The 23,121-nt window shown below is 48.5% G+C and overlaps 35 non-coding genes across 35 annotated transcripts; all 35 read left to right on the forward strand.

Annotated features, from left to right (window-relative positions):
• The first annotated feature begins 338 nt into the window (after positions 1-338).
• Positions 339-411, forward strand: trnam-cau (transfer RNA methionine (anticodon CAU)). The gene has a single exon. It is a non-coding gene; the product is annotated as a tRNA-Met (tRNA).
• A 547-nt stretch (positions 412-958) lies between these two features.
• trnag-gcc (transfer RNA glycine (anticodon GCC)) lies at positions 959-1,029 on the forward strand. The gene has a single exon. It is a non-coding gene; the product is annotated as a tRNA-Gly (tRNA).
• Positions 1,030-1,669: 640 nt separating this feature from the next.
• Positions 1,670-1,742, forward strand: trnam-cau (transfer RNA methionine (anticodon CAU)). The gene has a single exon. It is a non-coding gene; the product is annotated as a tRNA-Met (tRNA).
• A 547-nt stretch (positions 1,743-2,289) lies between these two features.
• trnag-gcc (transfer RNA glycine (anticodon GCC)) lies at positions 2,290-2,360 on the forward strand. Its single transcript has one exon. It is a non-coding gene; the product is annotated as a tRNA-Gly (tRNA).
• A 640-nt stretch (positions 2,361-3,000) lies between these two features.
• trnam-cau (transfer RNA methionine (anticodon CAU)) lies at positions 3,001-3,073 on the forward strand. Its single transcript has one exon. It is a non-coding gene; the product is annotated as a tRNA-Met (tRNA).
• A 549-nt stretch (positions 3,074-3,622) lies between these two features.
• On the forward strand, positions 3,623-3,693 carry trnag-gcc (transfer RNA glycine (anticodon GCC)). Its single transcript has one exon. It is a non-coding gene; the product is annotated as a tRNA-Gly (tRNA).
• Positions 3,694-4,333: 640 nt separating this feature from the next.
• On the forward strand, positions 4,334-4,406 carry trnam-cau (transfer RNA methionine (anticodon CAU)). The gene has a single exon. It is a non-coding gene; the product is annotated as a tRNA-Met (tRNA).
• A 547-nt stretch (positions 4,407-4,953) lies between these two features.
• Positions 4,954-5,024, forward strand: trnag-gcc (transfer RNA glycine (anticodon GCC)). Its single transcript has one exon. It is a non-coding gene; the product is annotated as a tRNA-Gly (tRNA).
• Positions 5,025-5,664: 640 nt separating this feature from the next.
• trnam-cau (transfer RNA methionine (anticodon CAU)) lies at positions 5,665-5,737 on the forward strand. The gene has a single exon. It is a non-coding gene; the product is annotated as a tRNA-Met (tRNA).
• Positions 5,738-6,286: 549 nt separating this feature from the next.
• On the forward strand, positions 6,287-6,357 carry trnag-gcc (transfer RNA glycine (anticodon GCC)). The gene has a single exon. It is a non-coding gene; the product is annotated as a tRNA-Gly (tRNA).
• Positions 6,358-6,997: 640 nt separating this feature from the next.
• Positions 6,998-7,070, forward strand: trnam-cau (transfer RNA methionine (anticodon CAU)). The gene has a single exon. It is a non-coding gene; the product is annotated as a tRNA-Met (tRNA).
• A 547-nt stretch (positions 7,071-7,617) lies between these two features.
• On the forward strand, positions 7,618-7,688 carry trnag-gcc (transfer RNA glycine (anticodon GCC)). The gene has a single exon. It is a non-coding gene; the product is annotated as a tRNA-Gly (tRNA).
• Positions 7,689-8,328: 640 nt separating this feature from the next.
• trnam-cau (transfer RNA methionine (anticodon CAU)) lies at positions 8,329-8,401 on the forward strand. The gene has a single exon. It is a non-coding gene; the product is annotated as a tRNA-Met (tRNA).
• Positions 8,402-8,948: 547 nt separating this feature from the next.
• trnag-gcc (transfer RNA glycine (anticodon GCC)) lies at positions 8,949-9,019 on the forward strand. The gene has a single exon. It is a non-coding gene; the product is annotated as a tRNA-Gly (tRNA).
• A 640-nt stretch (positions 9,020-9,659) lies between these two features.
• trnam-cau (transfer RNA methionine (anticodon CAU)) lies at positions 9,660-9,732 on the forward strand. The gene has a single exon. It is a non-coding gene; the product is annotated as a tRNA-Met (tRNA).
• Positions 9,733-10,279: 547 nt separating this feature from the next.
• On the forward strand, positions 10,280-10,350 carry trnag-gcc (transfer RNA glycine (anticodon GCC)). The gene has a single exon. It is a non-coding gene; the product is annotated as a tRNA-Gly (tRNA).
• Positions 10,351-10,990: 640 nt separating this feature from the next.
• trnam-cau (transfer RNA methionine (anticodon CAU)) lies at positions 10,991-11,063 on the forward strand. Its single transcript has one exon. It is a non-coding gene; the product is annotated as a tRNA-Met (tRNA).
• Positions 11,064-11,610: 547 nt separating this feature from the next.
• On the forward strand, positions 11,611-11,681 carry trnag-gcc (transfer RNA glycine (anticodon GCC)). The gene has a single exon. It is a non-coding gene; the product is annotated as a tRNA-Gly (tRNA).
• A 640-nt stretch (positions 11,682-12,321) lies between these two features.
• trnam-cau (transfer RNA methionine (anticodon CAU)) lies at positions 12,322-12,394 on the forward strand. The gene has a single exon. It is a non-coding gene; the product is annotated as a tRNA-Met (tRNA).
• Positions 12,395-12,941: 547 nt separating this feature from the next.
• On the forward strand, positions 12,942-13,012 carry trnag-gcc (transfer RNA glycine (anticodon GCC)). The gene has a single exon. It is a non-coding gene; the product is annotated as a tRNA-Gly (tRNA).
• Positions 13,013-13,652: 640 nt separating this feature from the next.
• On the forward strand, positions 13,653-13,725 carry trnam-cau (transfer RNA methionine (anticodon CAU)). The gene has a single exon. It is a non-coding gene; the product is annotated as a tRNA-Met (tRNA).
• A 547-nt stretch (positions 13,726-14,272) lies between these two features.
• On the forward strand, positions 14,273-14,343 carry trnag-gcc (transfer RNA glycine (anticodon GCC)). Its single transcript has one exon. It is a non-coding gene; the product is annotated as a tRNA-Gly (tRNA).
• Positions 14,344-14,983: 640 nt separating this feature from the next.
• Positions 14,984-15,056, forward strand: trnam-cau (transfer RNA methionine (anticodon CAU)). The gene has a single exon. It is a non-coding gene; the product is annotated as a tRNA-Met (tRNA).
• A 547-nt stretch (positions 15,057-15,603) lies between these two features.
• trnag-gcc (transfer RNA glycine (anticodon GCC)) lies at positions 15,604-15,674 on the forward strand. Its single transcript has one exon. It is a non-coding gene; the product is annotated as a tRNA-Gly (tRNA).
• A 640-nt stretch (positions 15,675-16,314) lies between these two features.
• trnam-cau (transfer RNA methionine (anticodon CAU)) lies at positions 16,315-16,387 on the forward strand. The gene has a single exon. It is a non-coding gene; the product is annotated as a tRNA-Met (tRNA).
• Positions 16,388-16,934: 547 nt separating this feature from the next.
• Positions 16,935-17,005, forward strand: trnag-gcc (transfer RNA glycine (anticodon GCC)). The gene has a single exon. It is a non-coding gene; the product is annotated as a tRNA-Gly (tRNA).
• A 640-nt stretch (positions 17,006-17,645) lies between these two features.
• On the forward strand, positions 17,646-17,718 carry trnam-cau (transfer RNA methionine (anticodon CAU)). The gene has a single exon. It is a non-coding gene; the product is annotated as a tRNA-Met (tRNA).
• A 547-nt stretch (positions 17,719-18,265) lies between these two features.
• On the forward strand, positions 18,266-18,336 carry trnag-gcc (transfer RNA glycine (anticodon GCC)). The gene has a single exon. It is a non-coding gene; the product is annotated as a tRNA-Gly (tRNA).
• Positions 18,337-18,976: 640 nt separating this feature from the next.
• trnam-cau (transfer RNA methionine (anticodon CAU)) lies at positions 18,977-19,049 on the forward strand. The gene has a single exon. It is a non-coding gene; the product is annotated as a tRNA-Met (tRNA).
• A 547-nt stretch (positions 19,050-19,596) lies between these two features.
• Positions 19,597-19,667, forward strand: trnag-gcc (transfer RNA glycine (anticodon GCC)). The gene has a single exon. It is a non-coding gene; the product is annotated as a tRNA-Gly (tRNA).
• Positions 19,668-20,307: 640 nt separating this feature from the next.
• On the forward strand, positions 20,308-20,380 carry trnam-cau (transfer RNA methionine (anticodon CAU)). The gene has a single exon. It is a non-coding gene; the product is annotated as a tRNA-Met (tRNA).
• A 455-nt stretch (positions 20,381-20,835) lies between these two features.
• On the forward strand, positions 20,836-20,906 carry trnag-gcc (transfer RNA glycine (anticodon GCC)). The gene has a single exon. It is a non-coding gene; the product is annotated as a tRNA-Gly (tRNA).
• Positions 20,907-21,546: 640 nt separating this feature from the next.
• On the forward strand, positions 21,547-21,619 carry trnam-cau (transfer RNA methionine (anticodon CAU)). The gene has a single exon. It is a non-coding gene; the product is annotated as a tRNA-Met (tRNA).
• Positions 21,620-22,166: 547 nt separating this feature from the next.
• Positions 22,167-22,237, forward strand: trnag-gcc (transfer RNA glycine (anticodon GCC)). The gene has a single exon. It is a non-coding gene; the product is annotated as a tRNA-Gly (tRNA).
• A 640-nt stretch (positions 22,238-22,877) lies between these two features.
• On the forward strand, positions 22,878-22,950 carry trnam-cau (transfer RNA methionine (anticodon CAU)). The gene has a single exon. It is a non-coding gene; the product is annotated as a tRNA-Met (tRNA).
• The last annotated feature ends 171 nt before the right edge of the window (positions 22,951-23,121 follow it).

The raw sequence follows: 23,121 nt of genomic DNA on the forward strand, positions 1-23,121 counted from the left end.
TCGGAGCCTTGTTTTGGTCTTTATGTATTGAGGGCCTTAGTATCATACCTTCCGGGAGAGATTTCAGAAGACGGTGGTATATAAGAGACAATCCCAATTGCATGACCTTGAAAGCCCAGAAATTTTGGTTTGCTGCTGGCGTTGGTTAGTCCAATATTGGCCAGGTCGACCAGCCGTTACTACCATGAGAGAGCTGACAGAAGATGCTTGGGTTTGAAGCTAAGGGCACGATGTCGAATAAGCAATTGTAAAGCAAACAAAGGGAAGTGGTGGAACAACCCAGCAGCCCAAGCATTTGTGCACGAGTAACCACCCATTTGGAGTGGTGTGTCCTGTGGGCCTCGTTGGCGCAGTAGGCAGCGCGTCAGTCTCATAATCTGAAGGTCGTGAGTTCGAGCCTCACACGGGGCAAGTGTTTCGTTCTATCTATGGCTTTGCCTGGAATCATGTCCAGTCGGATATGAAGGTGTTTAGGGTGTACCAGCAGAGATCTTGTGGTGTTGAATGGTTTGTGGTAAGTGCTCGCTGAGTTTGGCCTTTGTGAGAGACTCTCACTGCGAGGCCTCTGGAGGTCCTTGTTAAGTTGACAGTTTCCATTTGTCAGTTTAGGCGAGCTGACTCTGTTTTGAGGAAATTCTCTTTGGTTTTTTGTCATGAGACAAAACAATCCGTAAAGGCTTAAATACACGAGACACCCACCAGCCAGTAAAGCTCTCTTGCAAGAGACAGAAGATAGAAGATTTTACAGAGAGCACCAAAACGAGTGCATGAAACTCAAGTTCTACCTCAGACACACACCAAACTACTCTAGCAGTTAGTACCCAGAGAGAAACATCAGAGTAGGCTGGAGTTTTGAGACATTTCCAACTCATACGGCACTAGAAGGAAACCGTGGCGGGAAGGAACAGAGGGAAAAGTGTTCCAACGTCCGAGTGGAAAAAGCCAGTGAAGCACGAGAGCATTGGTGGTTCAGTGGTAGAATTCTCGCCTGCCACGCGGGAGGCCCGGGTTCGATTCCCGGCCAATGCAGCGAGGTTTTAGAGGCTAGGGGCACTCTGTAGGCAGCGCAGTGGGAAAGGTACCGGCGGAGAAATGGTCAAACAAGAGTCGTTGAGTCTCCCGTCAGGTATCACAATGTTGCGCGCGGTGGTGAACATGAAAAGTGGCAGAAAAGTCGCGGGAGTGAGAAGTCCCCAGTTCTGATGTTGGAAAGCTGTTGGGGAAGTCCTTCTCGTGACGTATACTGGTACACCAAATGTCCAAGCAGAGCTGACTATGTAAATTATATACTTTACACTACACCTGCAAACTTCAGGCTTGCCAGAGGTAAGTCGGAGCCTTGTTTTGGTCTTTATGTATTGAGGGCCTTAGTATCATACCTTCCGGGAGAGATTTCAGAAGACGGTGGTATATAAGAGACAATCCCAATTGCATGACCTTGAAAGCCCAGAAATTTTGGTTTGCTGCTGGCGTTGGTTAGTCCAATATTGGCCAGGTCGACCAGCCGTTACTACCATGAGAGAGCTGACAGAAGATGCTTGGGTTTGAAGCTAAGGGCACGATGTCGAATAAGCAATTGTAAAGCAAACAAAGGGAAGTGGTGGAACAACCCAGCAGCCCAAGCATTTGTGCACGAGTAACCACCCATTTGGAGTGGTGTGTCCTGTGGGCCTCGTTGGCGCAGTAGGCAGCGCGTCAGTCTCATAATCTGAAGGTCGTGAGTTCGAGCCTCACACGGGGCAAGTGTTTTGTTCTATCTATGGCTTTGCCTGGAATCATGTCCAGTCGGATATGAAGGTGTTTAGAGTGTACCAGCAGAGATCTTGTGGTGTTGAATGGTTTGTGGTAAGTGCTCGCTGAGTTTGGCCTTTGTGAGAGACTCTCACTGCGAGGCCTCTGGAGGTCCTTGTTAAGTTGACAGTATCCATTTGTCAGTTTAGGCGAGCTGACTCTGTTTTGAGGAAATTCTCTTTGGTTTTTTGTCATGAGACAAAACAATCCGTAAAGGCTTAAATACACGAGACACCCACCAGCCAGTAAAGCTCTCTTGCAAGAGACAGAAGATAGAAGATTTTACAGAGAGCACCAAAACGAGTGCATGAAACTCAAGTTCTACCTCAGACACACACCAAACTACTCTAGCAGTTAGTACCCAGAGAGAAACATCAGAGTAGGCTGGAGTTTTGAGACATTTCCAACTCATACGGCACTAGAAGGAAACCGTGGCGGGAAGGAACAGAGGGAAAAGTGTTCCAACGTCCGAGTGGAAAAAGCCAGTAAAGCACGAGAGCATTGGTGGTTCAGTGGTAGAATTCTCGCCTGCCACGCGGGAGGCCCGGGTTCGATTCCCGGCCAATGCAGCGAGGTTTTAGAGGCTAGGGGCACTCTGTAGGCAGCGCAGTGGGAAAGGTACCGGCGGAGAAATGGTCAAACAAGAGTCGTTGAGTCTCCCGTCAGGTATCACAATGTTGCGCGCGGTGGTGAACATGAAAAGTGGCAGAAAAGTCGCGGGAGTGAGAAGTCCCCAGTTCTGATGTTGGAAAGCTGTTGGGGAAGTCCTTCTCGTGACGTATACTGGTACACCAAATGTCCAAGCAGAGCTGAGTATGTAAATTATATACTTTACACTACACCTGCAAACTTCAGGCTTGCCAGAGGTAAGTCGGAGCCTTGTTTTGGTCTTTATGTATTGAGGGCCTTAGTATCATACCTTCTGGGAGAGATTTCAGAAGACGGTGGAATATAAGAGACAATCCCAATTGCATGACCTTGAAAGCCCAGAAATTTTGGTTTGCTGCTGGCGTTGGTTAGTCCAATATTGGCCAGGTCGACCAGCCGTTACTACCATGAGAGAGCTGACAGAAGATGCTTGGGTTTGAAGCTAAGGGCACGATGTCGAATAAGCAATTGTAAAGCAAACAAAGGGAAGTGGTGGAACAACTCAGCAGCCCAAGCATTTGTGCACGAGTAACCACCCATTTGGAGTGGTGTGTCCTGTGGGGCTCGTTGGCGCAGTAGGCAGCGCGTCAGTCTCATAATCTGAAGGTCGTGAGTTCGAGCCTCACACGGGGCAAGTGTTTTGTTCTATCTATGGCTTTGCCTGGAATCATGTCCAGTCGGATATGAAGGTGTTTAGGGTGTACCAGCAGAGATCTTGTGGTGTTGAATGGTTTGTGGTAAGTGCTCGCTGAGTTTGACCTTTGTGAGAGACTCTCACTGCGAGGCCTCTGGAGGTCCTTGTTAAGTTGACAGTATCCATTTGTCAGTTTAGGCGAGCTGACTCTGTTTTGAGGAAATTCTCTTTGGTTTTTTGTCATGAGACAAAACAATCCGTAAAGGGTTAAAAATACACGAGACACCCACCAGCGAGTAAAGCTCTCTTGCAAGAGACAGAAGATAGAAGATTTTACAGAGAGCACCAAAACGAGTGCATGAAACTCAAGTTCTACCTCAGACACACACCAAACTACTCTAGCAGTTAGTACCCAGAGAGAAACATCAGAGTAGGCTGGAGTTTTGAGACATTTCCAACTCATACGGCACTAGAAGGAAACCGTGGCGGGAAGGAACAGAGGGAAAAGTGTTCCAACGTCCGAGTGGAAAAAGCCAGTAAAGCACGAGAGCATTGGTGGTTCAGTGGTAGAATTCTCGCCTGCCACGCGGGAGGCCCGGGTTCGATTCCCGGCCAATGCAGCGAGGTTTTAGAGGCTAGGGGCACTCTGTAGGCAGCGCAGTGGGAAAGGTACCGGCGGAGAAATGGTCAAACAAGAGTCGTTGAGTCTCCCGTCAGGTATCACAATGTTGCGCGCGGTGGTGAACATGAAAAGTGGCAGAAAAGTCGCGGGAGTGAGAAGTCCCCAGTTCTGATGTTGGAAAGCTGTTGGGGAAGTCCTTCTCGTAACGTATACTGGTACACCAAATGTCCAAGCAGAGCTGAGTATGTAAATTATATACTTTACACTACACCTGCAAACTTCAGGCTTGCCAGAGGTAAGTCGGAGCCTTGTTTTGGTCTTTATGTATTGAGCGCCTTAGTATCATACCTTCCGGGAGAGATTTCAGAAGACGGTGGTATATAAGAGACAATCCCAATTGCATGACCTTGAAAGCCCAGAAATTTTGGTTTGCTGCTGGCGTTGGTTAGTCCAATATTGGCCAGGTCGACCAGCCGTTACTACCATGAGAGAGCTGACAGAAGATGCTTGGGTTTGAAGCTAAGGGCACGATGTCGAATAAGCAATTGTAAAGCAAACAAAGGGAAGTGGTGGAACAACCCAGCAGCCCAAGCATTTGTGCACGAGTAACCACCCATTTGGAGTGGTGTGTCCTGTGGGCCTCGTTGGCGCAGTAGGCAGCGCGTCAGTCTCATAATCTGAAGGTCGTGAGTTCGAGCCTCACACGGGGCAAGTGTTTTGTTCTATCTATGGCTTTGCCTGGAATCATGTCCAGTCGGATATGAAGGTGTTTAGGGTGTACCAGCAGAGATCTTGTGGTGTTGAATGGTTTGTGGTAAGTACTCGCTGAGTTTGGCCTTTGTGAGAGACTCTCACTGCGAGGCCTCTGGAGGTCCTTGTTAAGTTGACAGTATCCATTTGTCAGTTTAGGCGAGCTGACTCTGTTTTGAGGAAATTCTCTTTGGTTTTTTGTCATGAGACAAAACAATCCGTAAAGGCTTAAATACACGAGACACCCACCAGCCAGTAAAGCTCTCTTGCAAGAGACAGAAGATAGAAGATTTTACAGAGAGCACCAAAACGAGTGCATGAAACTCAAGTTCTACCTCAGACACACACCAAACTACTCTAGCAGTTAGTACCCAGAGAGAAACATCAGAGTAGGCTGGAGTTTTGAGACATTTCCAACTCATACGGCACTAGAAGGAAACCGTGGCGGGAAGGAACAGAGGGAAAAGTGTTCCAACGTCCGAGTGGAAAAAGCCAGTAAAGCACGAGAGCATTGGTGGTTCAGTGGTAGAATTCTCGCCTGCCACGCGGGAGGCCCGGGTTCGATTCCCGGCCAATGCAGCGAGGTTTTAGAGGCTAGGGGCACTCTGTAGGCAGCGCAGTGGGAAAGGTACCGGCGGAGAAATGGTCAAACAAGAGTCGTTGAGTCTCCCGTCAGGTATCACAATGTTGCGCGCGGTGGTGAACATGAAAAGTGGCAGAAAAGTCGCGGGAGTGAGAAGTCCCCAGTTCTGATGTTGGAAAGCTGTTGGGGAAGTCCTTCTCGTGACGTATACTGGTACACCAAATGTCCAAGCAGAGCTGAGTATGTAAATTATATACTTTACACTACACCTGCAAACTTCAGGCTTGCCAGAGGTAAGTCGGAGCCTTGTTTTGGTCTTTATGTATTGAGGGCCTTAGTATCATACCTTCTGGGAGAGATTTCAGAAGACGGTGGAATATAAGAGACAATCCCAATTGCATGACCTTGAAAGCCCAGAAATTTTGGTTTGCTGCTGGCGTTGGTTAGTCCAATATTGGCCAGGTCGACCAGCCGTTACTACCATGAGAGAGCTGACAGAAGATGCTTGGGTTTGAAGCTAAGGGCACGATGTCGAATAAGCAATTGTAAAGCAAACAAAGGGAAGTGGTGGAACAACTCAGCAGCCCAAGCATTTGTGCACGAGTAACCACCCATTTGGAGTGGTGTGTCCTGTGGGGCTCGTTGGCGCAGTAGGCAGCGCGTCAGTCTCATAATCTGAAGGTCGTGAGTTCGAGCCTCACACGGGGCAAGTGTTTTGTTCTATCTATGGCTTTGCCTGGAATCATGTCCAGTCGGATATGAAGGTGTTTAGGGTGTACCAGCAGAGATCTTGTGGTGTTGAATGGTTTGTGGTAAGTGCTCGCTGAGTTTGACCTTTGTGAGAGACTCTCACTGCGAGGCCTCTGGAGGTCCTTGTTAAGTTGACAGTATCCATTTGTCAGTTTAGGCGAGCTGACTCTGTTTTGAGGAAATTCTCTTTGGTTTTTTGTCATGAGACAAAACAATCCGTAAAGGGTTAAAAATACACGAGACACCCACCAGCGAGTAAAGCTCTCTTGCAAGAGACAGAAGATAGAAGATTTTACAGAGAGCACCAAAACGAGTGCATGAAACTCAAGTTCTACCTCAGACACACACCAAACTACTCTAGCAGTTAGTACCCAGAGAGAAACATCAGAGTAGGCTGGAGTTTTGAGACATTTCCAACTCATACGGCACTAGAAGGAAACCGTGGCGGGAAGGAACAGAGGGAAAAGTGTTCCAACGTCCGAGTGGAAAAAGCCAGTAAAGCACGAGAGCATTGGTGGTTCAGTGGTAGAATTCTCGCCTGCCACGCGGGAGGCCCGGGTTCGATTCCCGGCCAATGCAGCGAGGTTTTAGAGGCTAGGGGCACTCTGTAGGCAGCGCAGTGGGAAAGGTACCGGCGGAGAAATGGTCAAACAAGAGTCGTTGAGTCTCCCGTCAGGTATCACAATGTTGCGCGCGGTGGTGAACATGAAAAGTGGCAGAAAAGTCGCGGGAGTGAGAAGTCCCCAGTTCTGATGTTGGAAAGCTGTTGGGGAAGTCCTTCTCGTAACGTATACTGGTACACCAAATGTCCAAGCAGAGCTGAGTATGTAAATTATATACTTTACACTACACCTGCAAACTTCAGGCTTGCCAGAGGTAAGTCGGAGCCTTGTTTTGGTCTTTATGTATTGAGCGCCTTAGTATCATACCTTCCGGGAGAGATTTCAGAAGACGGTGGTATATAAGAGACAATCCCAATTGCATGACCTTGAAAGCCCAGAAATTTTGGTTTGCTGCTGGCGTTGGTTAGTCCAATATTGGCCAGGTCGACCAGCCGTTACTACCATGAGAGAGCTGACAGAAGATGCTTGGGTTTGAAGCTAAGGGCACGATGTCGAATAAGCAATTGTAAAGCAAACAAAGGGAAGTGGTGGAACAACCCAGCAGCCCAAGCATTTGTGCACGAGTAACCACCCATTTGGAGTGGTGTGTCCTGTGGGCCTCGTTGGCGCAGTAGGCAGCGCGTCAGTCTCATAATCTGAAGGTCGTGAGTTCGAGCCTCACACGGGGCAAGTGTTTTGTTCTATCTATGGCTTTGCCTGGAATCATGTCCAGTCGGATATGAAGGTGTTTAGGGTGTACCAGCAGAGATCTTGTGGTGTTGAATGGTTTGTGGTAAGTACTCGCTGAGTTTGGCCTTTGTGAGAGACTCTCACTGCGAGGCCTCTGGAGGTCCTTGTTAAGTTGACAGTATCCATTTGTCAGTTTAGGCGAGCTGACTCTGTTTTGAGGAAATTCTCTTTGGTTTTTTGTCATGAGACAAAACAATCCGTAAAGGCTTAAATACACGAGACACCCACCAGCCAGTAAAGCTCTCTTGCAAGAGACAGAAGATAGAAGATTTTACAGAGAGCACCAAAACGAGTGCATGAAACTCAAGTTCTACCTCAGACACACACCAAACTACTCTAGCAGTTAGTACCCAGAGAGAAACATCAGAGTAGGCTGGAGTTTTGAGACATTTCCAACTCATACGGCACTAGAAGGAAACCGTGGCGGGAAGGAACAGAGGGAAAAGTGTTCCAACGTCCGAGTGGAAAAAGCCAGTAAAGCACGAGAGCATTGGTGGTTCAGTGGTAGAATTCTCGCCTGCCACGCGGGAGGCCCGGGTTCGATTCCCGGCCAATGCAGCGAGGTTTTAGAGGCTAGGGGCACTCTGTAGGCAGCGCAGTGGGAAAGGTACCGGCGGAGAAATGGTCAAACAAGAGTCGTTGAGTCTCCCGTCAGGTATCACAATGTTGCGCGCGGTGGTGAACATGAAAAGTGGCAGAAAAGTCGCGGGAGTGAGAAGTCCCCAGTTCTGATGTTGGAAAGCTGTTGGGGAAGTCCTTCTCGTGACGTATACTGGTACTCCAAATGTCCAAGCAGAGCTGAGTATGTAAATTATATACTTTACACTACACCTGCAAACTTCAGGCTTGCCAGAGGTAAGTCGGAGCCTTGTTTTGGTCTTTATGTATTGAGGGCCTTAGTATCATACCTTCCGGGAGAGATTTCAGAAGACGGTGGTATATAAGAGACAATCCCAATTGCATGACCTTGAAAGCCCAGAAATTTTGGTTTGCTGCTGGCGTTGGTTAGTCCAATATTGGCCAGGTCGACCAGCCGTTACTACCATGAGAGAGCTGACAGAAGATGCTTGGGTTTGAAGCTAAGGGCACGATGTCGAATAAGCAATTGTAAAGCAAACAAAGGGAAGTGGTGGAACAACCCAGCAGCCCAAGCATTTGTGCACGAGTAACCACCCATTTGGAGTGGTGTGTCCTGTGGGCCTCGTTGGCGCAGTAGGCAGCGCGTCAGTCTCATAATCTGAAGGTCGTGAGTTCGAGCCTCACACGGGGCAAGTGTTTTGTTCTATCTATGGCTTTGCCTGGAATCATGTCCAGTCGGATATGAAGGTGTTTAGGGTGTACCAGCAGAGATCTTGTGGTGTTGAATGGTTTGTGGTAAGTGCTCGCTGAGTTTGGCCTTTGTGAGAGACTCTCACTGCGAGGCCTCTGGAGGTCCTTGTTAAGTTGACAGTATCCATTTGTCAGTTTAGGCGAGCTGACTCTGTTTTGAGGAAATTCTCTTTGGTTTTTTGTCATGAGACAAAACAATCCGTAAAGGCTTAAATACACGAGACACCCACCAGCCAGTAAAGCTCTCTTGCAAGAGACAGAAGATAGAAGATTTTACAGAGAGCACCAAAACGAGTGCATGAAACTCAAGTTCTACCTCAGACACACACCAAACTACTCTAGCAGTTAGTACCCAGAGAGAAACATCAGAGTAGGCTGGAGTTTTGAGACATTTCCAACTCATACGGCACTAGAAGGAAACCGTGGCGGGAAGGAACAGAGGGAAAAGTGTTCCAACGTCCGAGTGGAAAAAGCCAGTAAAGCACGAGAGCATTGGTGGTTCAGTGGTAGAATTCTCGCCTGCCACGCGGGAGGCCCGGGTTCGATTCCCGGCCAATGCAGCGAGGTTTTAGAGGCTAGGGGCACTCTGTAGGCAGCGCAGTGGGAAAGGTACCGGCGGAGAAATGGTCAAACAAGAGTCGTTGAGTCTCCCGTCAGGTATCACAATGTTGCGCGCGGTGGTGAACATGAAAAGTGGCAGAAAAGTCGCGGGAGTGAGAAGTCCCCAGTTCTGATGTTGGAAAGCTGTTGGGGAAGTCCTTCTCGTGACGTATACTGGTACACCAAATGTCCAAGCAGAGCTGAGTATGTAAATTATATACTTTACACTACACCTGCAAACTTCAGGCTTGCCAGAGGTAAGTCGGAGCCTTGTTTTGGTCTTTATGTATTGAGCGCCTTAGTATCATACCTTCCGGGAGAGATTTCAGAAGACGGTGGTATATAAGAGACAATCCCAATTGCATGACCTTGAAAGCCCAGAAATTTTGGTTTGCTGCTGGCGTTGGTTAGTCCAATATTGGCCAGGTCGACCAGCCGTTACTACCATGAGAGAGCTGACAGAAGATGCTTGGGTTTGAAGCTAAGGGCACGATGTCGAATAAGCAATTGTAAAGCAAACAAAGGGAAGTGGTGGAACAACCCAGCAGCCCAAGCATTTGTGCACGAGTAACCACCCATTTGGAGTGGTGTGTCCTGTGGGCCTCGTTGGCGCAGTAGGCAGCGCGTCAGTCTCATAATCTGAAGGTCGTGAGTTCGAGCCTCACACGGGGCAAGTGTTTTGTTCTATCTATGGCTTTGCCTGGAATCATGTCCAGTCGGATATGAAGGTGTTTAGGGTGTACCAGCAGAGATCTTGTGGTGTTGAATGGTTTGTGGTAAGTGCTCGCTGAGTTTGGCCTTTGTGAGAGACTCTCACTGCGAGGCCTCTGGAGGTCCTTGTTAAGTTGACAGTATCCATTTGTCAGTTTAGGCGAGCTGACTCTGTTTTGAGGAAATTCTCTTTGGTTTTTTGTCATGAGACAAAACAATCCGTAAAGGCTTAAATACACGAGACACCCACCAGCCAGTAAAGCTCTCTTGCAAGAGACAGAAGATAGAAGATTTTACAGAGAGCACCAAAACGAGTGCATGAAACTCAAGTTCTACCTCAGACACACACCAAACTACTCTAGCAGTTAGTACCCAGAGAGAAACATCAGAGTAGGCTGGAGTTTTGAGACATTTCCAACTCATACGGCACTAGAAGGAAACCGTGGCGGGAAGGAACAGAGGGAAAAGTGTTCCAACGTCCGAGTGGAAAAAGCCAGTAAAGCACGAGAGCATTGGTGGTTCAGTGGTAGAATTCTCGCCTGCCACGCGGGAGGCCCGGGTTCGATTCCCGGCCAATGCAGCGAGGTTTTAGAGGCTAGGGGCACTCTGTAGGCAGCGCAGTGGGAAAGGTACCGGCGGAGAAATGGTCAAACAAGAGTCGTTGAGTCTCCCGTCAGGTATCACAATGTTGCGCGCGGTGGTGAACATGAAAAGTGGCAGAAAAGTCGCGGGAGTGAGAAGTCCCCAGTTCTGATGTTGGAAAGCTGTTGGGGAAGTCCTTCTCGTGACGTATACTGGTACTCCAAATGTCCAAGCAGAGCTGAGTATGTAAATTATATACTTTACACTACACCTGCAAACTTCAGGCTTGCCAGAGGTAAGTCGGAGCCTTGTTTTGGTCTTTATGTATTGAGGGCCTTAGTATCATACCTTCCGGGAGAGATTTCAGAAGACGGTGGTATATAAGAGACAATCCCAATTGCATGACCTTGAAAGCCCAGAAATTTTGGTTTGCTGCTGGCGTTGGTTAGTCCAATATTGGCCAGGTCGACCAGCCGTTACTACCATGAGAGAGCTGACAGAAGATGCTTGGGTTTGAAGCTAAGGGCACGATGTCGAATAAGCAATTGTAAAGCAAACAAAGGGAAGTGGTGGAACAACCCAGCAGCCCAAGCATTTGTGCACGAGTAACCACCCATTTGGAGTGGTGTGTCCTGTGGGCCTCGTTGGCGCAGTAGGCAGCGCGTCAGTCTCATAATCTGAAGGTCGTGAGTTCGAGCCTCACACGGGGCAAGTGTTTTGTTCTATCTATGGCTTTGCCTGGAATCATGTCCAGTCGGATATGAAGGTGTTTAGGGTGTACCAGCAGAGATCTTGTGGTGTTGAATGGTTTGTGGTAAGTGCTCGCTGAGTTTGGCCTTTGTGAGAGACTCTCACTGCGAGGCCTCTGGAGGTCCTTGTTAAGTTGACAGTATCCATTTGTCAGTTTAGGCGAGCTGACTCTGTTTTGAGGAAATTCTCTTTGGTTTTTTGTCATGAGACAAAACAATCCGTAAAGGCTTAAATACACGAGACACCCACCAGCCAGTAAAGCTCTCTTGCAAGAGACAGAAGATAGAAGATTTTACAGAGAGCACCAAAACGAGTGCATGAAACTCAAGTTCTACCTCAGACACACACCAAACTACTCTAGCAGTTAGTACCCAGAGAGAAACATCAGAGTAGGCTGGAGTTTTGAGACATTTCCAACTCATACGGCACTAGAAGGAAACCGTGGCGGGAAGGAACAGAGGGAAAAGTGTTCCAACGTCCGAGTGGAAAAAGCCAGTGAAGCACGAGAGCATTGGTGGTTCAGTGGTAGAATTCTCGCCTGCCACGCGGGTGGCCCGGGTTCGATTCCCGGCCAATGCAGCGAGGTTTTAGAGGCTAGGGGCACTCTGTAGGCAGCGCAGTGGGAAAGGTACCGGCGGAGAAATGGTCAAACAAGAGTCGTTGAGTCTCCCGTCAGGTATCACAATGTTGCGCGCGGTGGTGAACATGAAAAGTGGCAGAAAAGTCGCGGGAGTGAGAAGTCCCCAGTTCTGATGTTGGAAAGCTGTTGGGGAAGTCCTTCTCGTGACGTATACTGGTACACCAAATGTCCAAGCAGAGCTGAGTATGTAAATTATATACTTTACACTACACCTGCAAACTTCAGGCTTGCCAGAGGTAAGTCGGAGCCTTGTTTTGGTCTTTATGTATTGAGCGCCTTAGTATTATACCTTCCGGGAGAGATTTCAGAAGACGGTGGTATATAAGAGACAATCCCAATTGCATGACCTTGAAAGCCCAGAAATTTTGGTTTGCTGCTGGCGTTGGTTAGTCCAATATTGGCCAGGTCGACCAGCCGTTACTACCATGAGAGAGCTGACAGAAGATGCTTGGGTTTGAAGCTAAGGGCACGATGTCGAATAAGCAATTGTAAAGCAAACAAAGGGAAGTGGTGGAACAACCCAGCAGCCCAAGCATTTGTGCACGAGTAACCACCCATTTGGAGTGGTGTGTCCTGTGGGCCTCGTTGGCGCAGTAGGCAGCGCGTCAGTCTCATAATCTGAAGGTTGTGAGTTCGAGCCTCACACGGGGCAAGTGTTTTGTTCTATCTATGGCTTTGCCTGGAATCATGTCCAGTCGGATATGAAGGTGTTTAGGGTGTACCAGCAGAGATCTTGTGGTGTTGAATGGTTTGTGGTAAGTGCTCGCTGAGTTTGGCCTTTGTGAGAGACTCTCACTGCGAGGCCTCTGGAGGTCCTTGTTAAGTTGACAGTATCCATTTGTCAGTTTAGGCGAGCTGACTCTGTTTTGAGGAAATTCTCTTTGGTTTTTTGTCATGAGACAAAACAATCCGTAAAGGCTTAAATACACGAGACACCCACCAGCCAGTAAAGCTCTCTTGCAAGAGACAGAAGATAGAAGATTTTACAGAGAGCACCAAAACGAGTGCATGAAACTCAAGTTCTACCTCAGACACACACCAAACTACTCTAGCAGTTAGTACCCAGAGAGAAACATCAGAGTAGGCTGGAGTTTTGAGACATTTCCAACTCATACGGCACTAGAAGGAAACCGTGGCGGGAAGGAACAGAGGGAAAAGTGTTCCAACGTCCGAGTGGAAAAAGCCAGTGAAGCACGAGAGCATTGGTGGTTCAGTGGTAGAATTCTCGCCTGCCACGCGGGAGGCCCGGGTTCGATTCCCGGCCAATGCAGCGAGGTTTTAGAGGCTAGGGGCACTCTGTAGGCAGCGCAGTGGGAAAGGTACCGGCGGAGAAATGGTCAAACAAGAGTCGTTGAGTCTCCCGTCAGGTATCACAATGTTGCGCGCGGTGGTGAACATGAAAAGTGGCAGAAAAGTCGCGGGAGTGAGAAGTCCCCAGTTCTGATGTTGGAAAGCTGTTGGGGAAGTCCTTCTCGTGACGTATACTGGTACACCAAATGTCCAAGCAGAGCTGAGTATGTAAATTATATACTTTACACTATACCTGCAAACTTCAGGCTTGCCAGAGGTAAGTCGGAGCCTTGTTTTGGTCTTTATGTATTGAGCGCCTTAGTATCATACCTTCCGGGAGAGATTTCAGAAGACGGTGGTATATAAGAGACAATCCCAATTGCATGACCTTGAAAGCCCAGAAATTTTGGTTTGCTGCTGGCGTTGGTTAGTCCAATATTGGCCAGGTCGACCAGCCGTTACTACCATGAGAGAGCTGACAGAAGATGCTTGGGTTTGAAGCTAAGGGCACGATGTCGAATAAGCAATTGTAAAGCAAACAAAGGGAAGTGGTGGAACAACCCAGCAGCCCAAGCATTTGTGCACGAGTAACCACCCATTTGGAGTGGTGTGTCCTGTGGGCCTCGTTGGCGCAGTAGGCAGCGCGTCAGTCTCATAATCTGAAGGTCGTGAGTTCGAGCCTCACACGGGGCAAGTGTTTTGTTCTATCTATGGCTTTGCCTGGAATCATGTCCAGTCGGATATGAAGGTGTTTAGGGTGTACCAGCAGAGATCTTGTGGTGTTGAATGGTTTGTGGTAAGTGCTCGCTGAGTTTGGCCTTTGTGAGAGACTCTCACTGCGAGGCCTCTGGAGGTCCTTGTTAAGTTGACAGTATCCATTTGTCAGTTTAGGCGAGCTGACTCTGTTTTGAGGAAATTCTCTTTGGTTTTTTGTCATGAGACAAAACAATCCGTAAAGGCTTAAATACACGAGACACCCACCAGCCAGTAAAGCTCTCTTGCAAGAGACAGAAGATAGAAGATTTTACAGAGAGCACCAAAACGAGTGCATGAAACTCAAGTTCTACCTCAGACACACACCAAACTACTCTAGCAGTTAGTACCCAGAGAGAAACATCAGAGTAGGCTGGAGTTTTGAGACATTTCCAACTCATACGGCACTAGAAGGAAACCGTGGCGGGAAGGAACAGAGGGAAAAGTGTTCCAACGTCCGAGTGGAAAAAGCCAGTAAAGCACGAGAGCATTGGTGGTTCAGTGGTAGAATTCTCGCCTGCCACGCGGGAGGCCCGGGTTCGATTCCCGGCCAATGCAGCGAGGTTTTAGAGGCTAGGGGCACTCTGTAGGCAGCGCAGTGGGAAAGGTACCGGCGGAGAAATGGTCAAACAAGAGTCGTTGAGTCTCCCGTCAGGTATCACAATGTTGCGCGCGGTGGTGAACATGAAAAGTGGCAGAAAAGTCGCGGGAGTGAGAAGTCCCCAGTTCTGATGTTGGAAAGCTGTTGGGGAAGTCCTTCTCGTGACGTATACTGGTACACCAAATGTCCAAGCAGAGCTGAGTATGTAAATTATATACTTTACACTACACCTGCAAACTTCAGGCTTGCCAGAGGTAAGTCGGAGCCTTGTTTTGGTCTTTATGTATTGAGGGCCTTAGTATCATACCTTCCGGGAGAGATTTCAGAAGACGGTGGTATATAAGAGACAATCCCAATTGCATGACCTTGAAAGCCCAGAAATTTTGGTTTGCTGCTGGCGTTGGTTAGTCCAATATTGGCCAGGTCGACCAGCCGTTACTACCATGAGAGAGCTGACAGAAGATGCTTGGGTTTGAAGCTAAGGGCACGATGTCGAATAAGCAATTGTAAAGCAAACAAAGGGAAGTGGTGGAACAACCCAGCAGCCCAAGCATTTGTGCACGAGTAACCACCCATTTGGAGTGGTGTGTCCTGTGGGCCTCGTTGGCGCAGTAGGCAGCGCGTCAGTCTCATAATCTGAAGGTCGTGAGTTCGAGCCTCACACGGGGCAAGTGTTTTGTTCTATCTATGGCTTTGCCTGGAATCATGTCCAGTCGGATATGAAGGTGTTTAGGGTGTACCAGCAGAGATCTTGTGGTGTTGAATGGTTTGTGGTAAGTGCTCGCTGAGTTTGGCCTTTGTGAGAGACTCTCACTGCGAGGCCTCTGGAGGTCCTTGTTAAGTTGACAGTATCCATTTGTCAGTTTAGGCGAGCTGACTCTGTTTTGAGAAAATTCTCTTTGGTTTTTTGTCATGAGACAAAACAATCCGTAAAGGCTTAAATACACGAGACACCCACCAGCCAGTAAAGCTCTCTTGCAAGAGACAGAAGATAGAAGATTTTACAGAGAGCACCAAAACGAGTGCATGAAACTCAAGTTCTACCTCAGACACACACCAAACTACTCTAGCAGTTAGTACCCAGAGAGAAACATCAGAGTAGGCTGGAGTTTTGAGACATTTCCAACTCATACGGCACTAGAAGGAAACCGTGGCGGGAAGGAACAGAGGGAAAAGTGTTCCAACGTCCGAGTGGAAAAAGCCAGTGAAGCACGAGAGCATTGGTGGTTCAGTGGTAGAATTCTCGCCTGCCACGCGGGAGGCCCGGGTTCGATTCCCGGCCAATGCAGCGAGGTTTTAGAGGCTAGGGGCACTCTGTAGGCAGCGCAGTGGGAAAGGTACCGGCGGAGAAATGGTCAAACAAGAGTCGTTGAGTCTCCCGTCAGGTATCACAATGTTGCGCGCGGTGGTGAACATGAAAAGTGGCAGAAAAGTCGCGGGAGTGAGAAGTCCCCAGTTCTGATGTTGGAAAGCTGTTGGGGAAGTCCTTCTCGTGACGTATACTGGTACACCAAATGTCCAAGCAGAGCTGAGTATGTAAATTATATACTTTACACTACACCTGCAAACTTCAGGCTTGCCAGAGGTAAGTCGGAGCCTTGTTTTGGTCTTTATGTATTGAGCGCCTTAGTATCATACCTTCCGGGAGAGATTTCAGAAGACGGTGGTATATAAGAGACAATCCCAATTTCATGACCTTGAAAGCCCAGAAATTTTGGTTTGCTGCTGGCGTTGGTTAGTCCAATATTGGCCAGGTCGACCAGCCGTTACTACCATGAGAGAGCTGACAGAAGATGCTTGGGTTTGAAGCTAAGGGCACGATGTCGAATAAGCAATTGTAAAGCAAACAAAGGGAAGTGGTGGAACAACCCAGCAGCCCAAGCATTTGTGCACGAGTAACCACCCATTTGGAGTGGTGTGTCCTGTGGGCCTCGTTGGCGCAGTAGGCAGCGCGTCAGTCTCATAATCTGAAGGTCGTGAGTTCGAGCCTCACACGGGGCAAGTGTTTTGTTCTATCTATGGCTTTGCCTGGAATCATGTCCAGTCGGATATGAAGGTGTTTAGGGTGTACCAGCAGAGATCTTGTGGTGTTGAATGGTTTGTGGTAAGTGCTCGCTGAGTTTGGCCTTTGTGAGAGACTCTCACTGCGAGGCCTCTGGAGGTCCTTGTTAAGTTGACAGTATCCATTTGTCAGTTTAGGCGAGCTGACTCTGTTTTGAGGAAATTCTCTTTGGTTTTTTGTCATGAGACAAAACAATCCGTAAAGGCTTAAATACACGAGACACCCACCAGCCAGTAAAGCTCTCTTGCAAGAGACAGAAGATAGAAGATTTTACAGAGAGCACCAAAACGAGTGCATGAAACTCAAGTTCTACCTCAGACACACACCAAACTACTCTAGCAGTTAGTACCCAGAGAGAAACATCAGAGTAGGCTGGAGTTTTGAGACATTTCCAACTCATACGGCACTAGAAGGAAACCGTGGCGGGAAGGAACAGAGGGAAAAGTGTTCCAACGTCCGAGTGGAAAAAGCCAGTGAAGCACGAGAGCATTGGTGGTTCAGTGGTAGAATTCTCGCCTGCCACGCGGGAGGCCCGGGTTCGATTCCCGGCCAATGCAGCGAGGTTTTAGAGGCTAGGGGCACTCTGTAGGCAGCGCAGTGGGAAAGGTACCGGCGGAGAAATGGTCAAACAAGAGTCGTTGAGTCTCCCGTCAGGTATCACAATGTTGCGCGCGGTGGTGAACATGAAAAGTGGCAGAAAAGTCGCGGGAGTGAGAAGTCCCCACTTCTGATGTTGGAAAGCTGTTGGGGAAGTCCTTCTCGTGACGTATACTGGTACACCAAATGTCCAAGCAGAGCTGAGTATGTAAATTATATACTTTACACTACACCTGCAAACTTCAGGCTTGCCAGAGGTAAGTCGGAGCCTTGTTTTGGTCTTTATGTATTGAGGGCCTTAGTATCATACCTTCCGGGAGAGATTTCAGAAGACGGTGGTATATAAGAGACAATCCCAATTGCATGACCTTGAAAGCCCAGAAATTTTGGTTTGCTGCTGGCGTTGGTTAGTCCAATATTGGCCAGGTCGACCAGCCGTTACTACCATGAGAGAGCTGACAGAAGATGCTTGGGTTTGAAGCTAAGGGCACGATGTCGAATAAGCAATTGTAAAGCAAACAAAGGGAAGTGGTGGAACAACCCAGCAGCCCAAGCATTTGTGCACGAGTAACCACCCATTTGGAGTGGTGTGTCCTGTGGGCCTCGTTGGCGCAGTAGGCAGCGCGTCAGTCTCATAATCTGAAGGTCGTGAGTTCGAGCCTCACACGGGGCAAGTGTTTTGTTCTATCTATGGCTTTGCCTGGAATCATGTCCAGTCGGATATGAAGGTGTTTAGGGTGTACCAGCAGAGATCTTGTGGTGTTGAATGGTTTGTGGTAAGTGCTCGCTGAGTTTGGCCTTTGTGAGAGACTCCCACTGCGAGGCCTCTGGAGGTCCTTGTTAAGTTGACAGTATCCATTTGTCAGTTTAGGCGAGCTGACTCTGTTTTGAGGAAATTCTCTTTGGTTTTTTGTCATGAGACAAAACAATCCGTAAAGGCTTAAATACACGAGACACCCACCAGCCAGTAAAGCTCTCTTGCAAGAGACAGAAGATAGAAGATTTTACAGAGAGCACCAAAACGAGTGCATGAAACTCAAGTTCTACCTCAGACACACACCAAACTACTCTAGCAGTTAGTACCCAGAGAGAAACATCAGAGTAGGCTGGAGTTTTGAGACATTTCCAACTCATACGGCACTAGAAGGAAACCGTGGCGGGAAGGAACAGAGGGAAAAGTGTTCCAACGTCCGAGTGGAAAAAGCCAGTGAAGCACGAGAGCATTGGTGGTTCAGTGGTAGAATTCTCGCCTGCCACGCGGGAGGCCCGGGTTCGATTCCCGGCCAATGCAGCGAGGTTTTAGAGGCTAGGGGCACTCTGTAGGCAGCGCAGTGGGAAAGGTACCGGCGGAGAAATGGTCAAACAAGAGTCGTTGAGTCTCCCGTCAGGTATCACAATGTTGCGCGCGGTGGTGAACATGAAAAGTGGCAGAAAAGTCGCGGGAGTGAGAAGTCCCCAGTTCTGATGTTGGAAAGCTGTTGGGGAAGTCCTTCTCGTGACGTATACTGGTACACCAAATGTCCAAGCAGAGCTGAGTATGTAAATTATATACTTTACACTACACCTGCAAACTTCAGGCTTGCCAGAGGTAAGTCGGAGCCTTGTTTTGGTCTTTATGTATTGAGGGCCTTAGTATCATACCTTCCGGGAGAGATTTCAGAAGACGGTGGTATATAAGAGACAATCCCAATTGCATGACCTTGAAAGCCCAGAAATTTTGGTTTGCTGCTGGCGTTGGTTAGTCCAATATTGGCCAGGTCGACCAGCCGTTACTACCATGAGAGAGCTGACAGAAGATGCTTGGGTTTGAAGCTAAGGGCACGATGTCGAATAAGCAATTGTAAAGCAAACAAAGGGAAGTGGTGGAACAACCCAGCAGCCCAAGCATTTGTGCACGAGTAACCACCCATTTGGAGTGGTGTGTCCTGTGGGCCTCGTTGGCGCAGTAGGCAGCGCGTCAGTCTCATAATCTGAAGGTCGTGAGTTCGAGCCTCACACGGGGCAAGTGTTTTGTTCTATCTATGGCTTTGCCTGGAATCATGTCCAGTCGGATATGAAGGTGTTTAGGGTGTACCAGCAGAGATCTTGTGGTGTTGAATGGTTTGTGGTAAGTGCTCGCTGAGTTTGGCCTTTGTGAGAGACTCCCACTGCGAGGCCTCTGGAGGTCCTTGTTAAGTTGACAGTATCCATTTGTCAGTTTAGGCGAGCTGACTCTGTTTTGAGGAAATTCTCTTTGGTTTTTTGTCATGAGACAAAACAATCCGTAAAGGCTTAAATACACGAGACACCCACCAGCCAGTAAAGCTCTCTTGCAAGAGACAGAAGATAGAAGATTTTACAGAGAGCACCAAAACGAGTGCATGAAACTCAAGTTCTACCTCAGACACACACCAAACTACTCTAGCAGTTAGTACCCAGAGAGAAACATCAGAGTAGGCTGGAGTTTTGAGACATTTCCAACTCATACGGCACTAGAAGGAAACCGTGGCGGGAAGGAACAGAGGGAAAAGTGTTCCAACGTCCGAGTGGAAAAAGCCAGTAAAGCACGAGAGCATTGGTGGTTCAGTGGTAGAATTCTCGCCTGCCACGCGGGAGGCCCGGGTTCGATTCCCGGCCAATGCAGCGAGGTTTTAGAGGCTAGGGGCACTCTGTAGGCAGCGCAGTGGGAAAGGTACCGGCGGAGAAATGGTCAAACAAGAGTCGTTGAGTCTCCCGTCAGGTATCACAATGTTGCGCGCGGTGGTGAACATGAAAAGTGGCAGAAAAGTCGCGGGAGTGAGAAGTCCCCAGTTCTGATGTTGGAAAGCTGTTGGGGAAGTCCTTCTCGTGACGTATACTGGTACACCAAATGTCCAAGCAGAGCTGAGTATGTAAATTATATACTTTACACTACACCTGCAAACTTCAGGCTTGCCAGAGGTAAGTCGGAGCCTTGTTTTGGTCTTTATGTATTGAGGGCCTTAGTATCATACCTTCCGGGAGAGATTTCAGAAGACGGTGGTATATAAGAGACAATCCCAATTGCATGACCTTGAAAGCCCAGAAATTTTGGTTTGCTGCTGGCGTTGGTTAGTCCAATATTGGCCAGGTCGACCAGCCGTTACTACCATGAGAGAGCTGACAGAAGATGCTTGGGTTTGAAGCTAAGGGCACGATGTCGAATAAGCAATTGTAAAGCAAACAAAGGGAAGTGGTGGAACAACCCAGCAGCCCAAGCATTTGTGCACGAGTAACCACCCATTTGGAGTGGTGTGTCCTGTGGGCCTCGTTGGCGCAGTAGGCAGCGCGTCAGTCTCATAATCTGAAGGTCGTGAGTTCGAGCCTCACACGGGGCAAGTGTTTTGTTCTATCTATGGCTTTGCCTGGAATCATGTCCAGTCGGATATGAAGGTGTTTAGGGTGTACCAGCAGAGATCTTGTGGTGTTGAATGGTTTGTGGTAAGTGCTCGCTGAGTTTGGCCTTTGTGAGAGACTCTCACTGCGAGGCCTCTGGAGGTCCTTGTTAAGTTGACAGTATCCATTTGTCAGTTTAGGCGAGCTGACTCTGTTTTGAGGAAATTCTCTTTGGTTTTTTGTCATGAGACAAAACAATCCGTAAAGGCTTAAATACACGAGACACCCACCAGCCAGTAAAGCTCTCTTGCAAGAGACAGAAGATAGAAGATTTTACAGAGAGCACCAAAACGAGTGCATTTCCAACTCATACGGCACTAGAAGGAAACCGTGGCGGGAAGGAACAGAGGGAAAAGTGTTCCAACGTCCGAGTGGAAAAAGCCAGTAAAGCACGAGAGCATTGGTGGTTCAGTGGTAGAATTCTCGCCTGCCACGCGGGAGGCCCGGGTTCGATTCCCGGCCAATGCAGCGAGGTTTTAGAGGCTAGGGGCACTCTGTAGGCAGCGCAGTGGGAAAGGAACCGGCGGAGAAATGGTCAAACAAGAGTCGTTGAGTCTCCCGTCAGGTATCACAATGTTGCTCGCGGTGGTGAACATGAAAAGTGGCAGAAAAGTCGCGGGAGTGAGAAGTCCCCACTTCTGATGTTGGAAAGCTGTTGGGGAAGTCCTTCTCGTGACGTATACTGGTACACCAAATGTCCAAGCAGAGCTGAGTATGTAAATTATATACTTTACACTACACCTGCAAACTTCAGGCTTGCCAGAGGTAAGTCGGAGCCTTGTTTTGGTCTTTATGTATTGAGGGCCTTAGTATCATACCTTCCGGGAGAGATTTCAGAAGACGTTGGTATATAAGAGACAATCCCAATTGCATGACCTTGAAAGCCCAGAAATTTTGGTTTGCTGCTGGCGTTGGTTAGTCCAATATTGGCCAGGTCGACCAGCCGTTACTACCATGAGAGAGCTGACAGAAGATGCTTGGGTTTGAAGCTAAGGGCACGATGTCGAATAAGCAATTGTAAAGCAAACAAAGGGAATTGGTGGAACAACCCAGCAGCCGAAGCATTTGTGCACGAGTAACCACCCATTTGGAGTGGTGTGTCCTGTGGGCCTCGTTGGCGCAGTAGGCAGCGCGTCAGTCTCATAATCTGAAGATCGTGAGTTCGAGCCTCACACGGGGCAAGTGTTTTGTTCTATCTATGGCTTTGCCTGGAATCATGTCCAGTCGGATATGAAGGTGTTTAGGGTGTACTAGCAGAGATCTTGTGGTGTTGAATGGTTTGTGGTAAGTGCTCGCTGAGTTTGGCCTTTGTGAGAGACTCTCACTGCGAGGCCTCTGGAGGTCCTTGTTAAGTTGACAGTATCCATTTGTCAGTTTAGGCGAGCTGACTCTGTTTTGAGGAAATTCTCTTTGGTTTTTTGTCATGAGACAAAACAATCCGTAAAGGCTTAAATACACGAGACACCCACCAGCCAGTAAAGCTCTCTTGCAAGAGACAGAAGATAGAAGATTTTACAGAGAGCACCAAAACGAGTGCATGAAACTCAAGTTCTACCTCAGACACACACCAAACTACTCTAGCAGTTAGTACCCAGAGAGAAACATCAGAGTAGGCTGGAGTTTTGAGACATTTCCAACTCATACGGCACTAGAAGGAAACCGTGGCGGGAAGGAACAGAGGGAAAAGTGTTCCAACGTCCGAGTGGAAAAAGCCAGTAAAGCACGAGAGCATTGGTGGTTCAGTGGTAGAATTCTCGCCTGCCACGCGGGAGGCCCGGGTTCGATTCCCGGCCAATGCAGCGAGGTTTTAGAGGCTAGGGGCACTCTGTAGGCAGCGCAGTGGGAAAGGTACCGGCGGAGAAATGGTCAAACAAGAGTCGTTGAGTCTCCCGTCAGGTATCACAATGTTGCGCGCGGTGGTGAACATGAAAAGTGGCAGAAAAGTCGCGGGAGTGAGAAGTCCCCAGTTCTGATGTTGGAAAGCTGTTGGGGAAGTCCTTCTCGTGACGTATACTGGTACACCAAATGTCCAAGCAGAGCTGAGTATGTAAATTATATACTTTACACTACACCTGCAAACTTCAGGCTTGCCAGAGGTAAGTCGGAGCCTTGTTTTGGTCTTTATGTATTGAGCGCCTTAGTATCATACCTTCCGGGAGAGATTTCAGAAGACGGTGGTATATAAGAGACAATCCCAATTGCATGACCTTGAAAGCCCAGAAATTTTGGTTTGCTGCTGGCGTTGGTTAGTCCAATATTGGCCAGGTCGACCAGCCGTTACTACCATGAGAGAGCTGACAGAAGATGCTTGGGTTTGAAGCTAAGGGCACGATGTCGAATAAGCAATTGTAAAGCAAACAAAGGGAAGTGGTGGAACAACCCAGCAGCCCAAGCATTTGTGCACGAGTAACCACCCATTTGGAGTGGTGTGTCCTGTGGGCCTCGTTGGCGCAGTAGGCAGCGCGTCAGTCTCATAATCTGAAGGTCGTGAGTTCGAGCCTCACACGGGGCAAGTGTTTTGTTCTATCTATGGCTTTGCCTGGAATCATGTCCAGTCGGATATGAAGGTGTTTAGGGTGTACCAGCAGAGATCTTGTGGTGTTGAATGGTTTGTGGTAAGTGCTCGCTGAGTTTGGCCTTTGTGAGAGACTCCCACTGCGAGGCCTCTGGAGGTCCTTGTTAA

The sequence above is a fragment of the Thunnus thynnus genome, chromosome 24, assembly GCF_963924715.1.
Source record: "Thunnus thynnus chromosome 24, fThuThy2.1, whole genome shotgun sequence".
NCBI lineage: Eukaryota > Metazoa > Chordata > Actinopteri > Scombriformes > Scombridae > Thunnus > Thunnus thynnus.